This window comes from Sphaeramia orbicularis, chromosome 12, assembly GCF_902148855.1.
Source record: "Sphaeramia orbicularis chromosome 12, fSphaOr1.1, whole genome shotgun sequence".
In the NCBI taxonomy this organism is placed as follows: domain Eukaryota; kingdom Metazoa; phylum Chordata; class Actinopteri; order Kurtiformes; family Apogonidae; genus Sphaeramia; species Sphaeramia orbicularis.
Window position 1 is genome coordinate 1,612,699 of NC_043968.1, and position 8,416 is coordinate 1,621,114.

The following is an 8,416-nucleotide window of genomic DNA, read 5'->3' on the forward strand; positions in this document are numbered from 1 at the left end:
AAGCCAACGCTGTCACTCATCTACCTCTTTCTGCCACTCAGTGGGCGGAACCACAGTGACTTCCACTAGCAGTGACATCACGTGCAGACCCTCTATTCTCTCTCTTCCTTCCATCACCTTACAGTGTATGAGCCTTCATTCAGCTCATGTTGATACTCTCATCTTTCTACATGAAAACATGGAGCACAGTGAGCGGTAGTGATGTGAGGATCAGCAGAGCCGGGTCAGGTTGGTGCGGGTCCAAAAAATGGCACTTAATTTGCGGGGCGGGTCAAAAAATTCCAGAAAGTGTGTTAACAAAAAAAACAAAACAAACACCTGCGCATCGCTAGCGCAAGGCCAAGACTGAAGGAAGAAGACGACTCAGAGTAGGAACTAAACTGACTGTGATCTATTTAAACTCTGGTCTAATGTTCTGAACCATGGAAGCACCACCAGTACTGAAGAATACTGTGGACAGACTGGGTTTGGATTATTCTGTTCATTTAGTTCATGAAGACAATGTGCTCTTTTCTTTAACATGCTGTGTGTCTTGATTGCCACAGTCTGAACCTTTTCCTACTTTATTTTGTTCACTTAAATTTAACAGAAAATTCAAGTTGTTTGAGAACATAAAATAGTTTTGATCAACAGATAATTAGTGGAGCATAATTAAGGAATGTGATGGAGTCATAAAGCAGACAGTGGACACCAGATTCAGCTCCAGTGTGACAACGAGGAATTCATTCAGCAGAACATTCAACACCAAATATGTCAACGTAAAAAACTGTCGTACGTTTTTGTCGTCAGTGGAATCGTAAACTGTACATGAACGTTATTCAGTTCATATTTGGAGGTAAACTTCAGTCACTTGATGTGAACGATGGGAGTGATGACCAGAGGAGCAGAGTTTCTACCTCCGTCGCTCAGACAGGGACTGAAGAAGGGGCGGAGTCTGTCTGTGAAGCAGCAGCCAATGAAGGAGTAGATGAGATCTGCAGAATCGGCATCATAAAAGGAGACCACACCCTCTTCATAGTCCACAAACACACCCACCTTCTGAGGCGAAGACGTCAGGCGGAGGTGGACGTCGGCTTCGTCCAGAGCCTCATACTGGTCTCCGTTTCTCAGCCAAATGGTCCAGAAGCCGTGGGCGGGGCTTAGAGGGATCGTCCCCTTCCTGTCAATGGACTCTCTGGCCACACCCACAGTCCACTTGGTCTTGTCTTTGACCTGAACCTCGAAGTAGGATCTGCCCGAGGAGAACCTCTGCTCCCCAAACACGTTGCAGTAGACCGAAAACCTCTGCGGTTTGTCCAGAAGTTTCTTCCTCCCGTCGCCGTGACGCACTTGTTTCCGATCTTCGGACAGGACCAGCTCACGATGCGCAGAGTCCGGATCCAGAGTCACTTCCACAGAGAACTGCTGGACTCGCCTCAGCTCCGCCTCAAACACCTTCTTCATGTCTTCTCTGAGTTGGTCCTCCAGCTCAGACACAGCTCTGACCACCATCCCCTCAAACGAAGGGGGACGGACCCAGACCTCTGTCCAGGTCTTCATGGACGGAGACGCTCTTATGGATGGGAGTCTTTGGAGGACTTGGAGGTGGTCTTCAGACCCTGACAGCTGGTCCACCTCAGACCTTCTGTTCTCCAGCTCACAGATCTCCAGTTCCAGCCCGTTGATGAAGTCTTGGGCCTGTTTCTTGGTGGTCCTCTGCTTTTCTTGGATCTCGTCTTTGAGCCGGTCCAGCCTTTTCTGAACAGACTCCATCAGACCAGTGAAGACCTCCACACCTTCTGCTGTTCTCTGTCTGCAGCGTTCATACTGAGCTCCACCGACTGCTGGATTTCCTGGATCTTCAGTTGTCTCTCCTGGATCATCTGTTGGATTTCGGCCTCGGTCCTCTTCAGCTCCACCTTCAGTCCTTTACGTTCTTCCTTCAGAGGAACTACGTCGTGGTTCTTGTGGTCTAAAACTGTGCAGAGCAGACAGATACAGGTCTGGTCGGGTTTACAGAACAGCTCCAGAGGTTTGTCGTGTTTCCTACACATCCTGTCCTCCAGGTTCTCCACAGGGTTGATCAGCTGGTGTCTCTTCAGTCCTGAAACTGTCCGATGAGGTTCCAGGTGAGTCTGACAGTAGGAGGTCAGACAGTCCAGGCAGGACTTCAGGGCCTTCAGTTTGGGTTCAGAGCAGACGTCACAGTTAACGTCTGCTGTCGGACCTCGTGGCTTTGACCTGCTGCTGCTCACTTCCTGTTGAACTTCCTGTTTGAACCGCTGGACCATCTCACAGATAAACGTGTTGGTCTTTAACTGAGGTCTGCTGTGGAAAACGTCCTGACACATGGGACACTTATGAGGAACGTTCACCCTCCAGTGTTCGGCGATGCAGTTGTGGCAGAAGTTGTGTCCACATGGTGTGCTGACCGGATCAGTGAACACGTCCAGACAGATGGAACACAGGAAGTGGTCTTCAGACAGCAGACAGGAAGCAGAGGCAGAGGCCGCCATATCTGAAGGAGAACCGAAGGAAAACCACTGTCAGAGCCTGATCTGGGACCGGTCCAAGTATGAATAAGACCTGACACATAAAGAAGGTCTGGAGTCAGAACCAAGGTCATTATTGTTAACGAAAACCAACGAAATGATGAAAACTAGAATAGAAAAATATTTTTATAAGTGAAATAAATAAGAACTATAATTAAAAGAAAAAACATAACTAACTGAAACTGTATTGTGTGTTACAAAACTAACTAAAACGGATAAAAAATATGGATGTAAATTCTCTTGTTTTCTTATCTTATCTTATCTCATCTTATTATATCTTATCTTACTTTATCTTACCTACTTTATTTCATTTATCTTACTTTATTTTATCTATCTTAACTTACTGTACCTTATGTTATCTTACCTTATCTTATCTACTTTATCTTATCTTATCTTACTCTGTTTTCTTACCTTACTTACCTTACCTTACCTTATCCTATTTTATTGACTCTTATCTTATCTTATCTTATCTTATCTTATCTTATCTTATCTTATCTTATCTTATCTTATCTTATCTTACTCTAACTTATCTTACCTTATGTTGCCTTATCTTATTTTATTGTATGTTATCTTATTTTATCTTACTTACCTTAGATTATCTTATCTTATCTTACCTTATCTTATCTTATTTTACCTTACTTTATCTTATCTTATCTTACCTTATTTTACCTTACCTTATCAAACTCGTCTGACAGTTTCCGTTGTTTCTCAGGACACCATGAGATGAAGCATACGTTTAATTCTAACAGCTTCTCAACATCCACCATGTAATTTGTGATTGGTCGGAGGTTTGTCTAGTCCCACCCATAGAACTGAAGATAAAAATCCCCTTAAATGTCCCGGTTCTTCACTGAAACCATAAATCAGAGCCTCTATAAACGTCATAAATCTGCAGGTAAATCCCTCACTGTGAATGGACCAGCTCCTCTGGCCTCACCAGCGTCTCCGTTGTGAAACCAGCTGTTTATGTGTGTGAAGTCAAAAGCGGTGTGTTGCTTTGACAGACGTCCTGCTTTTATTGGAGGGATGTGGCGTTCACTGTTTCCTGTACTTTTCCAGTTCTTCCATTCCACACGCTGCAGCTCCACACATATTAGGTTTATACAAAAGACTAAATGAACCTGAAGGCTCTGATTCATCCACTGATTCTGTGTTTTTACTTGTCCTGACGACCAGTGAACGGACTCAGTTGGATGTGTTTGTGTTCCTACTCTATCGTTTCTTTAGTTCACAGGTGTCAAACATGCGGCCCCGGAGACCAAATCTGGCCTGCCAAAGTTTCCAATCTGGCCGTGGGATGAATTGCAATTCCAGAATTCCAGAAATACAAAAATTATGCTGAAGATATTAACAATCAAGGATGTTAAAATCATTTTAGGTCAATTCAATCTAAAGTGGGTCAGAACCAGTAAAATACTATCATTATAACCTATAAATTATGAAAAAAGCTATTTTTTCCTCTTCGTTTTAGTGTTAAAAAAAAGTTAAATTACACAAAAATGCTTACATTTACAGACTAGCCTTTTACAAAAATGTGAATAACCCAAACAAATATGAACAACCTGAAATTCTTAAGAGAAGCAAGTGGAATTTTACGAATATTCTGCCTGTTACACAATATTGCGCCATAGTTATTATTATTACCTCCGCCAGGAGGTGTTGTGATCACTTTGCTTTGTGTTTGTTTGTTTGCTTGTTTGTTTGTTTGTTTGTTAGCAACTTTACGGGAAAAGATATCACAACCATCTTTCCCAATCTTCCCCACAGATAGCCCTAGGCCCTGGGACCAACCCATTCAATTTTGGGCCAAGTAGGTCAAAGTTCAAGGTCACAGCAAGGTCACAACATCTACAATTTTCCTATCTGTCATCACTGAGACATTTTCAAAAATTCATAAAAAATTCAAATGACTCCGATTAGCCTCTAATTTGATCCACCTGTAGCTTTAGAACAATATCTTATATCTGGCTCAAAATGTCCACATCCACTGTGGAATGTGGACTCTGTGGACATTTACATTTAACACTGAAAATCCCATTATCCACACATTTAAAATTAGAACTCAACAAATATTGATGTGAATTGAATATAATTGGACAGGACACATGACTGGTACCAAGCTTCAACTTTTTTCTGCTGTATGGAACAACCTGGAAACTGTTGAATTTAAAAAACTGTTTAAATTAATCAATCCACACATGCACACTGTTTGAGGTGCTTGACGGAGGTTGGCATTCTCTGAACACTTGTTATATTTTAGTTTTTATACTCTTTATATAAATTATTTAGACTTTTTAATGGCACCTAGGACGATTGCACTTCTTTATTTTGCTGTACCTGTACAATGACAATTCTATTCATTCTATTCTATTCTATTCTATTCTTGTTTGACCTGTACCTTCTTCATTTGAGCTGCTTCCTCATGGTGTTTGCGTCTCTGTTTCAGGTCCTGGAGAGTGTTAAGATCATGGACTACAGTCTGCTGTTGGGAATCCACGTTTTGGACCGGAAGCCGCTGAACAGAGGTTACCGCGGCGACAGCAGGAGGGGAGGGAAGGTCTGGTACTCCACGGCCCTGGAGTCCATCCAGGGACGGTGAGGACCCCGAAACCGGTGGTGGAACGACGACACGTGAGGACCATGTTATGTGACACGTGTGAAATATGGAACTGAGTCTGTTCACATCCACAATAATACTACTGTCGCTGATGAGCCGATCAGTTATCAAATTATTATTGATCATGTAAACAGTATAATCTGATCTGTTTGATCAGATAACAGCAGTAATCTGTTTACAATAAATCAGATTAACCCTCTGGTGTCTGCCCAGAGAGCTACTTCAAGAACAACAACAACAACAACAACAACAACAACAACAACAACAATAATAATAATAATAATAATAATAATACATTTAATAAATAAGAAAAAAAAGAGAACAGCCCAAAAAAATATCCACTATATATATATTTTTTAGAATAACTTTACTTTTAGCACACCGACTTCCACTTCTGGTGGGTTACTTTCATTAGCATTAGCCACATTAGCTGAAGGCCTTCAAAATTTCAGCCTATGCTTTTATTTTTTCTGGTGGCCTAATTTTAAAGCAAGAGATTTTATTGGGTAAAACAGTGGCCCCTGAATTGAAAAGGTGGATGATGTTTGTTTTTGTTTTTTTTTCCATATGGATTTTTTGGGGGGGGCTTATTCCCTTTTTTTTCTTACAGTGGATCATCTTTTGGACTGTGTCTTTTTTTCTATATAGTGGATAATTTTTTGGACTGTTCTCTTTTTTTCCTTATAGTGGATAATTTTTTGGGCTGAACCAGAGTTTATCGAGTGGTCATGTTTGTGAAGTGCATGTAAATGCATCATTATTTTATATTGAATTACCTGACCCTCCCACTTGCTGGCTGTTATAATCATGTAAACGGGCTCATTTCTCAGCAGACAGAGGTGGTTTGTGGTTTGTAATGGTAGGTTCTAAAAACACCTGTTTTTCTTCCAGATTTGGTGGAATTCCTGCCAAACATAAAGGGAGAACCTGCTGATCTTTCTGGGGACTCATCGACATCCTCCAGTCGTGACAGGCAGTGAACACATGGACTAAGCTATCACCTCAGCCTGTTTTCAGAGCTGTTCTCCATCCAGAACACCCACATTTCAGCTCATTGTACTCATCTGACCAGACTCAGTAAGTACATGAATTAATTTAAACACCAGTTTCATGAAGGAGAACTTTCTAAACTTGTCACAGCTGAACATGTGGAACTTTACTTAAATTACGCAGTGAAGTCCTTTAGTTCCAGACAAACCTGTTTTTAATTCCAGGTTCATCAAGAAGGTCGAACACTCATGGAAAGCTCTGGTACACGACGGGGTACGTATCTTATCTTATCTTATCTTATCTTATCTTATCTTATCTTATCTTATTTTACCTTACCTTATTTTATTTTACTTTATCTTACTTTTTCTCATATTACCTTACCTTATCTTCTCTTACCTTACCTTATCTTACCTTATTTTACCTTCTCTTACCTTCTCTTACCTTACCTTACTTTACCTTATCTTATTTTACTTTATCTTATCTTACTTTACCTTACATTAGTTTACCTTATCTTATCTTACCTTATCTTCTTACTTTTTCTTATATTACCTTACCTTACTTTCTCTTACCTTACCTTATCTTATCTTATTTTATCTTATCTTACTTCACCTTACCTTAACTTATTTTACCTTATCTTATTTTACCTTATCTTATCTTATCTTATCTTATCTTATCTTATCTTATCTTATCTTATCTTATCTTATTTTACCTTATCTTACCTTACCTTATCTTACCTTACCATACCTTATCTTATTTTACCTTACCTTTAGGACACCGTCTCCGTCCACAGACCCAGCTTCTACGCAGACAGGTTCCTTAAATTCATGGGTTCCCACCGTCTTCAAGAAGATCCACCGTGAGTCCTGGCTCTGTTTCCTGTTTCCTGTTTCCAGTTTCAGACTCTCAGATGTTTTAACAGCCTTTTTTCTTTTCCAGCTCTCAGAGGAGCGTCTTCCAAGAGGAAACGCAGCTCCATCTACGCCTTAAAGTCGGCCTCTCAGGAGTTCCTGTCCCCGCAGAAGGACGACAAGAAAACGGATCAGAAGAAGGCCCAGAGTCTGGACCACCTGGACAAAGACAGCAGCTGTAGGACCCACACCGCTAACACCGCTAACACCACTAGCACCAATAACACCGCTCACACCGCTAACACCGCTAACACCACTAGCACCGCTCACACTGCTCACACCGCTTCAGCCTGACCAGCAGGGCTTCAGCCTCTCCCTTCGCTCACCCTCTGCTTTCTGCTTCAGTTTACAGTTCGTCCAAGCAGCCCGATCTTCTGCCGAGGTCGGTCGTTTCTTTTGAGTCGAACCAAAGTGATGAAGACGAGCTGGAGAACAGGTGAAGATCCACCCTTTAACTTAGAGCTCTCAAACTCCTGTTAGTTCAGGGTTCCACATTCAGCCTAAAATGACCTGCAGTGGGCCGGAGCAGTAAAATAATAACAGAATAATGACAACTCCAAAATTCTGTTTTTGTTTTAGTGCAAAAACCCCTTTCAATTATGAAAATACTTACTTTTATAAACTATCCAAACAAAAAAGATTTGAGTAATCTGAAAAAACTGAAATTTCTTTAGAAAAATAACTGCAATCTTAACAATATTCTGCCTCAACTTTTCATTTCTACATGTGCATTATGGATCAGATCTACAAAGACACTAAACACTGAGGAACAGGCAGAAAAGAGTTCAAATTGGGCTGAATTTTTCATGTCAGGTTGTTCATATTTGTTCAGGTTATTCACATGTTATTGTCACAGGATAGTTTGTAAATGTCAGTATTTTTTGCACTGAAACAAAGACAAAAATTTGAAGTTGTCATTATTTTTAGGCATTATGTAAGATTATTTTTTTCACATCAAACCCAGAAGAAAATATGGACTCATTCTTTTTTGTCGGTTCTTCTGCTGTTATTATTTGACTGTAGATCATACTGGTCTGTATGTGGAACCGACTCTAACATGAGTTCCACAGCCTGGACTGTGGAATTTTTGCACTTTGTAAATTCATCCCACAGGCCGGATTGGAACCGTTGGTGGGACGCATTTGGCCCCCGGGCCGCATGTTTGAGACCCCTGGTTTAAGCATTTATTACATATAATAATGATAATTAATGGACAGATATTGAAAGTTAAATTCTTCCTGAAAAAAAGGTGCAAAAGATTAATCAAAAAAGACATTTAATGACATTTTTATTGTAAGAAAAAAACCCCACAAATGGGCCTGTCATACTGGTAGTCCTTAAGGGTTAACTCATGGGTTATTATTATGGTC

The 8,416-nt window shown here is 40.8% G+C and overlaps 1 pseudogene; it reads left to right on the forward strand.

Annotated features, from left to right (window-relative positions):
• LOC115429327 (phosphatidylinositol 4-phosphate 5-kinase type-1 beta-like) overlaps positions 1–8,416 on the forward strand; it is a 31,531-nt pseudogene that overhangs the window by 12,297 nt on the left and 10,818 nt on the right.